The sequence below is a fragment of the Chelmon rostratus genome, chromosome 21 (genome assembly GCF_017976325.1).
Source record: "Chelmon rostratus isolate fCheRos1 chromosome 21, fCheRos1.pri, whole genome shotgun sequence".
Classification (NCBI taxonomy): Eukaryota; Metazoa; Chordata; class Actinopteri; order Chaetodontiformes; family Chaetodontidae; genus Chelmon; species Chelmon rostratus.
Window position 1 is genome coordinate 5,086,770 of NC_055678.1, and position 13,905 is coordinate 5,100,674.

Below are 13,905 nucleotides of genomic sequence, written 5' to 3' on the forward strand. Positions count from 1 at the left end.
GCACGTCGTGTACATACAGTACAACCTTATCATTGCAATGTTGTGTAACCTCATTGAAATGCAATTTTTATGCAACTGGTAAGCGTCCGACCTTCTGAGTTTGAAAAACATCATCATCTATTTATACTTTAAATCTGTGGGAGGGTTTATGAAAGTCTCCATAGTGGACAAGGCAATGTTAATCTTCTTATAATGTAAAGTCAGGTAATAGAGGCTTGAGTTTAATTGCATGCTTTTCGTTAAATGTACATGTTGTTTTTGTTGCTGTTTCATCGCATTCCTTTAATGTTGTTCGTTGAATTATTCCCACATGGGTTTGGGCTCTTATTTCACTCTGACGTCGAGGATAATTGGGAGCAAGCGTTCTCTCCCTCTCCCCGCTGTTTAAGGAAATGTCAGTCAGCATTAGCATACTCATTTATAGAGTGCTACAGCTGTCTCTGGCTGCTACCTCGCCGACCCTCGCTCTCTGCGCACCCAGCCACCCCTTTCAAGGAGGGTTATCGCAACGATTATGAAAAATGACTCCTAAAAAAAAAAAAAAAAAAAAAAAGATATGACACATTATCTCAATATTAAGGGAGTTTGAGCGAATAATAAGTTTGGCTTATTAATCAAGGTATGAAAGGGTAAGGAGCTGCCAAGTGAAGTTAAATGCCACTGTCAATCTCACCATGAGTCACTTTTGACTTCAAAGGCCATTTCACCTGAATCATGTCACGGTATTAATGGAAACACCGGTGTCTGCAACCTGATGTGAGATTTTCTTAGTGGGAAGCGCATGAAAACTTCAACACTTACAGATCATAATGACCCCATTAATTCAGCGTTTGCATGAATGTTTGCAAGCGTGTGACTGGATACTGATGCATGCAGACTTAGCTGACAAGTCTCTTGTCCTTAACAGTCTTATGTGTACGTGGGCATTTCCGCATATCGGCGCTCTTACATGTGAGCACGTGCGTGCATACATTTCCGTGAGCACGTTAGCCCATTAGGGCCGCCAAATGAGAAGCGGCAGGTAGATAAACCACGATCGCCCGGCGAGAAATATATTATTCTCCATAAGACTGCTAGAAGAAAGAAAGCTTTGAATTCCCTGCTCACTTTTCATGAATAAATGATGAGGTGTGTTTGAATGAATCCATGTCCTTTCTTGGTGTCCTTTCTAAAGTTCGCTAAATGGCAGACACGGCGGTGCACTCCCGTCCACGAGCTAGGTGCTGCTAATCTGATGATCGAGCTATTCACCGCATCCCCTTCTTACAAAGGCTTCTCCGGTGGAGCCTGCTGATAGCCCGAAGGGCCGGAATCAAACGGGGCACGGAGGTATAGCAGTAGGTTTGTAGCAGCCACTGCTCCTCGCTCTCTGCTCGCTGGGACTTGATTTGCCGCGGTCGTCCTCTTGCGCTGCGACATAAACAAGCAGAAGAAATGCCGCCGTGCATCATCTGTCCCGACCGCCGAAGAGTGATGTGGTCATCTCCGCAAAACAAAGGTCACATTTCTCACCAAAGCGTACATCACGTCCTGTTATTGTGCACCAAGTTCTGCATTTCCGTTGTGCGACAGGCGTGCACTTCACACATCTAATTGAATTGGTCACTGTCATTAAATACTTAAGCAGCTCAGGGGGCACATTAGCTCGCAGACGTCTTTCAGAGAAGGAAATGAGGACATATGGGACGTGTCTCTGAGCTCCACAGAACAGGCTCACGGGAAAAGACCGCCGAAGGGTGGTGCCAGTCACGGCTCATGCCCGAGCCCCGTCGCAGGAAGTCAGAGCCGCGAGCCGGAGAGAGACAGGGTGCGGGCGAGACTCAATGAGAGTCCGGGGCAAAGATAAGAGAAGAATTAGCACTTAATTTGTGGAGAAATTAATCCGTTTTCAGCATGAATCAGAGCCTAACTCTGTGGCATTGTTCAAGGCAGCGAGCGCCGCTATCTCGTGTCCCCAGATATTTGCAGGTCACTACAGAGGAGAGGATTTCAATTTGGTCACTGATGTTGGATCAAGAGAGGAAAGACACAAAAGAAGTCTTTGTTCCGGCGAGGGGTTCACCAGAAATGGCACATATCATCTTGGGAGAATTGCGCAGCTGCCGACGTGCGCCACCGCGACGTGCGTCTTTATAAGTTTCTTTTCATGAAGGGAAACTGAAGGCCACACAACAGCAAAACTGAACAAACTGTAATTGGAGCAGCCTCCGTTTGATATTGAGCATTTAATCGCAGATCATTAATGCGGTGCCATTTAAAAAGCCTCGGCGTCCCCGGAATATAGAGAAGGTGACATTTAAAAAGCCCCCAGTTCTCCGCCGACACCAAATATTTCGCGAGTTACTCAAATTAATTCGCTGATTACTTGCCTTTGGATGCGAGCTGCACAACATAACAATGCGGGAGAATTTTCTGAAAATTATTATCCACCAGGCGAGGTTGTGCAAAAACACAGAGGGCTTCTGTTTCCTGTAGCTGAAACTAAAGACTTCAAAATGACACTGCAGCAGCCTGGTTCATAAAGGAGAGTGTGTGTGTGTGTGTGTGTGTGTGTGTGTGTGTGTCGACGTCCTTGTGGAACGGCTCTGCAACGTGATCGACATTCTCCGTGCATCTGGCACATGGCTGAGTTTAGACCTCTCACCTACATTAAACAATGTATTCGGCGACACCTCGCACATTGCAAGTGAATCATAAGTCTTCGCGCGGGAAAAAAGGAGTACAAAGATGGCGCTTTTCATTTTGAGGCACGCTTTTCTTTTGAACTGACCTCTCCTCCGCGGTGCCAAACCTCAGGGCCACTCCCGCTCTTGCCCTTGCAAGCCGAATCAACAAGCGACGACCCTTTGTGCGGCAGCCACCAACGCTGCGGCGCCGTAACAAAGCACAGCGCGGGCTGCTGTTGTCGTGAGTTTTGTACTGTTTGGCGTTCCCGTGACGATTCTGTTTCTGTGTGACAGCTGTTGACAGTGCGAGGCGTCAGGAAGGAGAAAGAGCCATCATTTCCAACAGGGGGGCGAGCTCTCCCTCTCAACCTTTCATCATCCTCGCACCCCTGAGTGGATTTGAGAGTATTTCTCTCCGTCTGAGGTCTGAGTGTTAGAGACAGAATTTCATCAGGCCTACCACATTATGTGCATTTTGTGAAAGTTTATATGAGTGGGGGTAGAAGGTGGGTGGCATCAAAGGGACTCCATAGTCTCTGATTTACTAAAATACATAAAAGTAAAGAGTGCAGTTGTCGGGGACTACTTTCAGCGGCGGATTAATCAACACATACTCGTACCTAAATGACTAGGTTGACTGCCAGTCACTCCCAAAATTACATACATGAAGCAACATGTGTTGGAGATCTCTATGTGTACTGTGGGTTCAATCACCCATGATGTGTGTTTGAATAAATATGTTACTGTTGCGTGCATTACATAACAGGTTGTGTAAGTTAGAATAAGTCAACGCCGACTTCCTGTTTCATACTAAGCATAAACAGCTCTCCTGAGTTATTGTGTTTGCACCATCCATCCACCCCATCTTCCTCCACACGCAGACTCCCTTACTCTATATACTAAGTCACATGACTCCCTCTTTGCTCCCATCATAATTAGCACACCCACTAGAGGTCGCCACCTAAAAATAAAGGTAAATATTGGGTCCAACCTGCTTGGAAGGACCAGTTTTCTGATGAGGGCGGGCTGGGTTTAACACATATTTGGTGCTTTAGTGAGTATTTACAGCAGCAGGATGGTGTTTGCAGAATTGACCCAAAATAAACTACAGTGCCCATGTTCATCATGATGAAGGAACATGTCACCCAGTGCACCGCCGTGGCTAATTGATGTGTTTTTAATAGCTTTTGGACAACAGCGGAGCTCTGTGGCGCAGGGGAGTAAAATATATCAAGCTTCGGCTGCACAGCCAAGACTTGCTGGCGACATCAATTCACTGCTGTTTCAGTCCTTTCATTGGATTTAGTGACAAAATGACAAAAAAAACTGAGCATCATCCTTTAATTTACTATGACAAAGACATAAAAGAAGAAAAATAATGATGGCAAATGTGTTCAGTTGTGAACACAAGCACACACCTTCCACACACGCGGCGGCGGCGGCAAAACAAAGGGGTGTGAATCCATTAACTTCTATTATCAGAGAACTTTTCCAGTCATCAATTCGCCTTCTCCGTCGATGCTGGATGAGAATGAGCCGTGTTCTCCCTATTAGCTTCGTCTCATTATGACACAGAACAAAAGCAGAACGCACAAAAGCCGAAGCAGGCAAAGGCATTAAAATTAATTCACGGCACCTGCTTCCAAAGATGCCGGGCCTCCGTTGGCTTGCTGATGAGGATTAAGTAGAATTGATGGCAAGACACGGAAGAAAGCAAGAAAAACTACAATGAAACAACATGCATACATACATATATGCAGCCTGCACAGCCCATTTGCTTGATTTACTGGGCCCGCGCAGAGAACCTTTCAGCGGGGTTTAATTAGCATGGGTTTTACACCGTTTTTCATGTTTAAAAGGTGATGAATTGTATAATGAAAGGGCTCACAATGTAAATCAATGGGGCAGAAAGAGAGAAGGCAATTAAACGGAGCCATGGCTGCCATCGTAATGTTCCAACTTTCATCGGAGACGAGTCAGCCCGCTGCAGCCCAAACACTTGTTGACTGGGAATAAAGGAACGAGGTCATTGCAGGTCGTTGCCAGGTTAGTACGAACAACTTTATTTGAATAATCCATCATCGGGTCATTGCAATAGGTGGACAGGGCATAAAGTGCCTGAATTAATCCAGCAAAATGGCATCTTCACTAGTGTCTCAGCCTTTAAACTCACACGCGTGTTTGCCTTCTCTGCAGCCCGTGGAGATGCAAGCGTTTCCTCCAAAACAAGTAAGTATTTTACACAGAACTCCTCGCTGCTCATTCCTCATCGTGCGTGATGAGAAAACGTCGGGATCCTGCACCATCCTGCTGGGCACATGTTTCCGCCGTTACTTTGCATCTCCCTTTCAAATCAAGCTTGCGTTTCCTCCATTCTCCCGGGATTTATGACATTTTAGAGCTATGAAAAGCTGCAAATGCTGATGTGACAGACCTCATTTGCAGCCTCAGTCCCAGCGCTCAACAGACTCAAAGCCTTAGGTGTTCTGCTACTTGAGCAGCCAAAGATAAAGCTCTTTTTTTTTTTTTTTCCTGGCCAACCATCCCAGAGTTTCCTGGGATTGCCAGGGCTGGCGGCAGGGGTGCAGATGTGTGGTAATTGAGTTTGGGATGGGCTGTTTGAGGTGGAGTTGCCGCCATGCAGCTCAGTCATAGCTTTCCTCCCAATTTTCTCTCTTTAAGCAGCTCTCGCCCCGGGGAGTTCGCAAGTGAGTGGACTATGGCGGACTGTTACTGGTGCGTGGAGTTCCGGATGACACAGGCCCTACTCTGATTGAGGCACTCTCGCCCACATCCTGCTCTCACATACTGTACTGGAGCCTACTGTGCTAACAAGATTAACCACTGACTCCGGTTCAGACATCCTCAAACTCGCCTCCTTTGGCTCTTTAATTTACACCATAATGTGAATTAGAATTTAAAGCATAGTAAGGATGATTCTCTCTTTTGGGTTTAAAAAAAACAACTTGAAATAGCGTTTTAAAGGATATTTGCAGTTTTTAAGAACTTGGGTCTTACTTCCATAGTTTTGGTCAATTGCCTTGATGAGTACCACATTGTATTCACAAAAATAATGGACAAAATAATAATAACGCAAGACATAATAAGTGTGAGACATTAGCAGCCAAACAACCAGGCAGGCTGTAATAACGAATACCCAAAAATAACCACTGTTAACACTGAAGTTAGCTAAAAACGCTCAAAACAGGAGTGCTGGTAGGAGGACTTTCTGACTGTTTTCAGTCTTTGTGCAAAGCTAAGCTACCCGGCTCAGCTTCATGTTTACCGTATGTACAAGAAAGTACGATCAGTCCTCTCATGTGGCTCTTTTCCCCAAAAAATGTCAATTATTCCTTAAAGCTTTGACTTATCCGACTGATATGGAGACATGCATCTGAAAAAGCTGGCTTGAAAACGCTCTTTGAAACCGACAAATTATAGCAGCTTTCCAGTTCCAACAGCTCTGACCTTACGTTTCTGCAGCGAGTGCCAGGCCACGCAAACACCAAGCCGCCCAGCTGACACAGTTGTATTCAAATACATAAATATTAAGAGATCTAGCAAGTCAAATGGCATCGTCTATCTCGCAGCGACACACGCTGTATCACACTCCAGCGCATAAATGTGCGATTATGGTTTAGTTTTGGATCTTTTTTTCTCCTTTACTGTCATGTCACTTCCCCTCATGGCATGTCCATAAAGCCACGAGCCTCCCATTGAAGTAGCCACAAAATAATGACACTCTTTCCTGTGTCGGCCGTGCTAACTCCTGATCTGTTTTGATGTCCACGGCTGTGGCCGGGCGGCGTGGGTGGCTGTCACCCTGCGTCAGAAACCAGCAGGTGAGACCAACGCGACCGCCAGGCACATGAAGCACTAAAAACCGCACATCACTCCACTCCGAGAGACAAACCAAAATCTAAATGGAGAGCGATGAATGCTGTAGCTCCCACCGACGAGAGGACGGCCTCGCATTATCCTCTTCCTCACGCCGAGCAAGCTGTGAGCTACGTATATCTCCTTTTATCCACGTCGCCTTTCATTCCACAGAGCTGTAGGCTCAGTGTTGTGCGATGCAGGCGGCTAAAGGCCGGGCCCATTACTGAATGTAAAGATTGCACACGGGGAAACACAAATGGGAGCTATTACCTAGCAAGAAGCTCACAGAAGGCCAGGTTTTTCCTGTTGTTGAAAGATCTGAGTGAATAAGAAGACTATAGTAATTACTAGCAAACACTACATTAAAAGATAAAACCTTTTTTTTTTCTTTGAGAGCAAACAACAATGGGTGTAAGGTTGCCCGTAAATATCTACAGGACAGCACAGAAAGAGAAAAGAAAGCTGATTTTCTTAACTAGTGTCTACACTCTGATATACAAAACCTCAGCTTTAACTTTCTTCTTAAACACCCACCTTGTTATCTCTTTATACTCAGCGAGCCTGCACCCACGTACTGTATAACAGCTGGAAACAACGCACGCGCACTGCAGACGGTAACGGCAAACAGGAGACATCAAATGAGTTCCAAACTGCTGAGTGTAACCAAACAAATAAGTATTTTGAGTGAGAAAAAGGGAAAGTGTGTTTTCAGTATTAACAGCCTCTCTCTCTCTTCTTTTTTTCTGCAATCACTCACGAGTACAAAAAGTAATTGGGTTCAGATTATTCTCCGAGAGGCAAACATCATTTGTCCTGCGCTAGAAATCAACGGGGGCAAAAGCTCAGAACTGTGTGCAAATTTGATTCCGCGTGCTTCGGGGGAATTGAATAAAGCCGTCGGTGGAAGCGGCGCAGAAGGGGGACGGGGGTGTGAGAGTAGCCAGCCGCCGCTTCTTGGAGAGGTTACAATTTAAAGGGCGGAGCAGATGGACGGCCAACAATCAAACAGCTGCTGTAATCAATTCAGCGTGAGAGTTCATCATGAGCCTGTCTGGGAGACAGAGAGAGCAGACTGAAGGCTTGCTGCACACACAGTGAGCTTTTTATTTAAATTCAGTGAATATGTGCAGATTAAAATGCCCCTTAAAATACTAGACGGTGCTATATTTTGATGAAACACGTTGGAGCACGGGGTGGCGCTTGCATTTTTGCCGTCACGGTGGCATAGCTCTAGGCATGTCGGTCTGCTGGTTAGTCAATCACTTTGTTCCACAGTGAAATATCTGAGCAGGTATTACAGCCCGTAGATTGGCGTGAAATTATTGACGAACAATAATGGCTCCCAGTGGATGGGCTTTTATCTGTGCTTTTAGGCTAAATGTCTCAACAACGTTGATGGATGCATCGTCATGGAGTTTGGTTCTACCTCAAATCTCGATTTAGATCAGTGCATTTTACCTGCCCAGTGCCAACCAGGTAACTGCAATAATAATGACATTCCCATCAGCCTCAGCTATGCATCGTGTTTAATGCTAATTAGCAACTGCTAGCATGCTGACAGTCTCGCAGATGAACAGGGTCAACATTATATTAGCATGCTGGTGTTAGCATTTAGCTAAAAGCCTCTCTGTGCACAGCCGTGCAGAGCTGCTAGCATGGGTGTAGCTGCTTAGAAAAATGCTACTGAAAGTGCAGGAATGTTTTACATTGCAAAGCCACAGTGACAGCAAACCTGATGCAATATGGCCTCTGCTGTAGTATTTTCCTTCATAATGTTTAGTCGTGTTATTATCACCGTCAGAACTGATGTTTCATTGCTGATTGGCAGCCCGAGCGTTGTCTAAGGAAGACACGTCGATGATGTTCTGCACATAGACTGTTGATCTTGGGCTGAAGCGTTGAACTCTCACGCCTTCTGTGCCCACAGTTTTGACATTCTGACACAGGAAACGCCACCAGATGCCTTAAGCCTCAACAAACACTCTTGTTTGTGTAGCTCCGACTGCAATAAAAAGCGCATACGGAAGTGCCAAATGAGACTGCCTAAGTAGATCGCTTGATTAAATGGCTTTGGAGAATAATCTTCACCAGGTCTGTGTAATTCGAATCTCCCATTTACAGACTCTGGCACCGCTACCTGCTATCTGCTTCACATCTTGCTGTAACTTGTACTGTAGGCGTGATGAGGAATAGAACGGAGGCTGCTGTGTGTCATGTTTGCCTCCACCTCTGCTCTTTCAGTGTCCTTCGTATCTCTCTCTCTTAACATCTTTCCTGTGCAGCTCACCGGGCTTTCATTCACTACCGAAACCATTGTTCTGCAAATCCACACCGCTGCTGAAGGATAAAGCACTATCACATTCTCATCTGGACTGAACCTTTCTCTGAATGCACCGCTGTGGTGTGGTGGACACAGAAAGCACATAATATACCGTATGACAACCGTTGACAGAGTTTTTATCACTGATCGGGCCAGAAAGAAGTCGGCTGCGCAGATCTGACTATGCAACAACCTCCAGGGCACCACTGACCTTTAGGAAGGAAGAATAACAGAGCAACAAAACAATTCTATTACTCTGATTAATTGATCCTGAATGCTTTCAGGGGATTGGCTAGAAGCGTAAATGCTGGCAGAAAGCACTCAGATGATTGGACTTAAAGCTACGACCTGAATGTCCTCTTGTGTGGTGATGAAAGAAAGGTCCGAATTATGATTTTTGGAAATCTAGATCCATCTTTTAATATCTGCTAAATGTCAAATACAATACTAATGGAGTCAATGGAGTCACAACATAATGCACATATGTAGCTACCATAAAACACCACCCAGCTATAAGCACATTTAGTGAGAGATTTTAAAAAGATTGCATAAAGATTAATGCTAGCAGGGCCCAAAACTACATTATTATTAAAATAAACATACATACAAAGACATTAAGAATTAAGAATGAGCAAACACTATTCATTGATCTGGCGCAGCTCAATCTGTTCCACCGTTTTAGGCTGATCTATGGCGATGCATGCCGCCAGCTGATCCAAAACACACGCGATCAATCGACTTCTGTGCTGCAGTGATGAGAGTTTGTAGTCAAGTAGGTCTTTTGCAACACTGATTTTGACTCATTTGGCGAGTGGACCCGAAATGTTAAATAACCAGCAAGCACAAAATGCAACTCGATGTGATTTAACCCTATCATGCAACCTTATTTGGTGCAGAACAGTAGTCATATAGTGTATGTATCAGCAAGGGACTATTTTATGGAGAAAAGAGAGGTTGCAAGGGCTCATTAAATCAGTCTTCAAGTGGACGGTGCTGCTCATTAAGACGGAGTCTAGCCTGCCACCTGTGGAGCCTGGACAGCTGCAAAGGCGACCCATAAAGAACTGGATGGCGACAGCAAAGAGAGCAACCGGATTTGACGCGATGACAGAGGAGCAAGTGCGGGACAGACAGAACGGCAGGAGAGGAGGCAAAGGAATGAACAAACAAGAAGACTGATGTCTTCAGTTACCAGGCTTTATAGATGATATTCAAAGCGTGGCCGTGCATTTATCACACAAAGGCTGCCGTGGTGCTGTCACTGCGACACATCAGGTAATGGCGGAGGGGGTTGCGCTAGCACGAGGGTATGTGGGGTGACAGCCGGGAATGCATAAGAAGGAGGAGGGTGGGGGTGAATGAATAAGCAGCTGTGCGTTGATGTGCAAGGCAAATGACAAACAATGAATTGTGAAGACAGAGGGACGTCTACAGTAAGGAGGATGAAGACAGATGAGTCCTCCACCGCCCCTCTGCAACACCCTCCCATCCTTTCTTGCAGCAGAAGATTACAGAGCCTGCCAACTCGCTGATACGTGAGAGATTCTATTAATTAACACTTTGGACTGTCGCAACTGAGCCGGGCTTTTCCTCTGGTCCTCTGGAGGATTCGGGCAGGGGGCCAGGGACAAGTGGGAACGAGACGGGCACCTGCCGGGAAAAGGTGAAAAGCAGCTCGCTCCACCCGAGTGGAATGACACAGGCGCTGCAGCCCTGGCAGGCTTCCTGTACAGTGCCTGCATCAGAGCTGGCACTGTAGCCGGTGAGCGTCACGCGTAGACGCTCTCATTATGATATGGCGATGACTCACGCTGTTCAAACAGGCTGTCACTTGCATTCAAGCTCGGGGACTGGGAGACACCGACCAAACACTGGCGATTAGCATTGAAGAAGTAGCTGTTTCAGAAGCGGCCGGACTTGCAGAGGAGAGCTAACGGCCTCGTCCTGAGCTGCAGGCTTTACTGTCATGTAGGTGGGCTAATAAACGTGGTTTTATGAGTTTTCTTTTGGAGCAGGAAAAAGGCAAAATAAATGAATGAGGAGATGGAGAGTCTTTGAGATCACTGTGGTATGAATAAAAACCTGTTGTAAAAATTCTTGGTTTTACAGCAGCCAGTTTGCCATACACCTCTCATTAAACAGCCACTTGATTTTATGAGGAGTTTTATCCAAGCCTCTGAGGTATAACCGAGGTGCCATTGATGCGGCATATATCGCTCTCCTGTTAATGTCCCTTCTAGATTTGGTTTCCAGCAGGAAATACTGCATGTTTGCTTAATTGATCCAATACAGCTAACATCTGAAGAGCTCTGGAGGGAACCCTCTGACAGTTCACATTTGATTGACTGAACCTCTTTTCTTCCAATGGGAGCGCTGCAGCTCACGTGGGGAGTCCTGCTGGGTTTACAGCTGCAGTCAGACATGTTGTGCAAACATGAGATTGTCGTCTGCTGTCACTCATCTGAGAACCGCGACGCCTCTATGCAATGCTCATGTCAAACAGCAGAGGGGTTCACAGACAAAAACATGCTTCCCTCCCGGCTTCTCTGCATTAAACAGGTTGAAGACTCTCCACTCTGTGACTCCGTGATGGGCGTCAGACTCTACCATACACGACCCACATTAATTATTATTTGCTCAAGCTTTTGCACAGTCCTCATGGTTAAGACCCCAACACACAACGTATTATTTTAACACATGCAGAATATATCAAATTTTCAGCAGCAGCAGCTGCTGCATGGTTATTTCAGCTGTGCAGTGAATATCAATGTGGCTTAGATTGAATAAGACTGGCCTTCAATGGCTTCCTCCTTGATAAACTGATGCTTAAAATGGTTTACATACTGCCATCCGATAAGTGTGAGCAGTGAAATGTGTCCCTTCATCGACTGTTGGGGCATGGATGGAAATCAATGGATGCCTGGAGTGTCAGAAGAAGCAGAAAACATTTGTGCTTCTACCACGGGAAAATAGACTTTGTAGTTAAATGGTTTCTGTTTTTGTCTGTTTTGCGAGTTGTGGACAGACAACGTACGTTACACCCGGTGGAATTTACGAGGTAAAAGTCTCTTTTTCAATCATTACACAACTCCTTCTATCACTTTTGTACATCCAACCATTTTATAGCAAGATCGAAGTGATGTGTTTCATAATTGAGCTATTGAGTATTCTAATTTCTTCCCACTGATTAACATGCTAGTCACATAAAACACTATGTGCCCTGTGAGCTGCACTCAGTTTGGGATTATTGTTGCCTCCCAAAATGCCGGTTTCAATTACTGCCATTTAAATTGCTCAGCAACTCAACATTGCTCTTTCTTCACCTCACTCTTTAACTAAAAAAAAAATCCCATCCCGTAATTGCCTCTGGATCCCTATCTTAACAGATTTGTTAAGGAAACAGCAAGTTGATTAGACAGGTTTAAGATGTAGATTTTTGTCATTATTCCTCAACAGGAATGGAATTGAATCTCTCGTGGCCTCAGTTAAACATGCAGGACTCAGGTTTATTCTAACACTATCTCCCTGGCAAACATTTTTCACGATAAACCCACTCGCTGGCCATCCATTTCTGTAGGTGCAGACAGGAAGTATTCTGAACACATAGAAAAGTGGCTGAATCCTGAATCCTCAATGGTGAATTTGCCTTTTTATTCACTGTGCTTACCTCTGGCGTAATATGCATTTCTAATGAAGGTGCACAAGGTGAACAGCAGCAGGCAGCGAGAGAATGAAAACGACGCTTGGATTCGACGCCACATCCAGACTCGGACATGCATATTCTGTAGATCGAAACAATCATGAGCTTACACACACGCCGTTCTCCTTGTAGTTGCATTTCAAGCTTAACGTTCACATGTACCTGGCCAGCATCCATCTCACTATGGCTGCAGTTTATCTCAAACTGTGACCAAGGGACCAGGAAGAGCAATTACCATCTCCTCCGTCCTCACCACCACCTGTGTATCTTGCCAGCATGCAGGTGGCAAAGTAGTGTGCGCCTGATGGTTTGGTAACGGACAGATGCAGTGTGTGTGTGTGTGTGTGTGTGTGTGTGTGTGTGTGTGTGTGTGTGTAAGTCACATAAATTTGCTCCCTCTTTGGACCAGTTGCTGTTACCTTCCCCGCCCTGACAGCTCCATAGATTTAGCCTCGAGAGGCAAAAAGTGCTGTTTGGTATTCCACACAACCCATCTTCTCCGCCTCGGCCACACCAAATGGACGGCAATGTTCAGGTGTTGCCAGCAGCACCTAGAAAATGTGTTAAAACTTTCAAAGCATCCTCACATAAAATAGGTTATTTCAACCTTTCGTTAAATGGACGGATCAGATTTTTTATTGATGAGGTAATTATCCATAGTCAGTGTATTACCTACAGCAGATGGCGGACGGCAGGCTTCCGGTTTTGTGAAGCAGCAGAGTGCGGGTGTAGAAAGCAATGTACTGCTGTGGACGGTGAAGCAAAATATTGGATTTTATCCACCCAAAAAGGCCCACGCACAATATGCTGAGTAGACAGGAAGTCAGACACAGGAGCAGTGCAGACAATCCAGGAAATTTTCAAAATAAAACACCCTGTGCAGACTCCCGATCACACATAAAACACAACAATAAAAGCAGTTAAAACAAGGAAACCATTTAACTAAGAAGCCTACTTACCCACAGCAGACACACAAATATCAACTAAAATGACCAAATAAACAAGATATGGGCAAGTCAACAAAGCTTGGCATGCACAACATCCCAATTCTGATACGTGACTGGTGGAGTGGACCACTTCACAAAGCCTGAATGATCCCTTTCACTTTCCATCAGGGTCAGGAATGGAAGGATGGAATATGTAATATTTAATTTTTTATTTCAATATAACCAGTAAAGATGTTTTAAATTAATTAGTTTTTTTTATTAACAAGTAAATGCTTAGGTCTGCCTGCTCCCCCGTTAATAAAGTCTTTTGAGATTTTTTTCTGCTAAACTCAAGACAGGCAGAACACCAGACTGCTTTTTGCTTGTTTTTTTTCCCTTCTTATCCTTGACAGC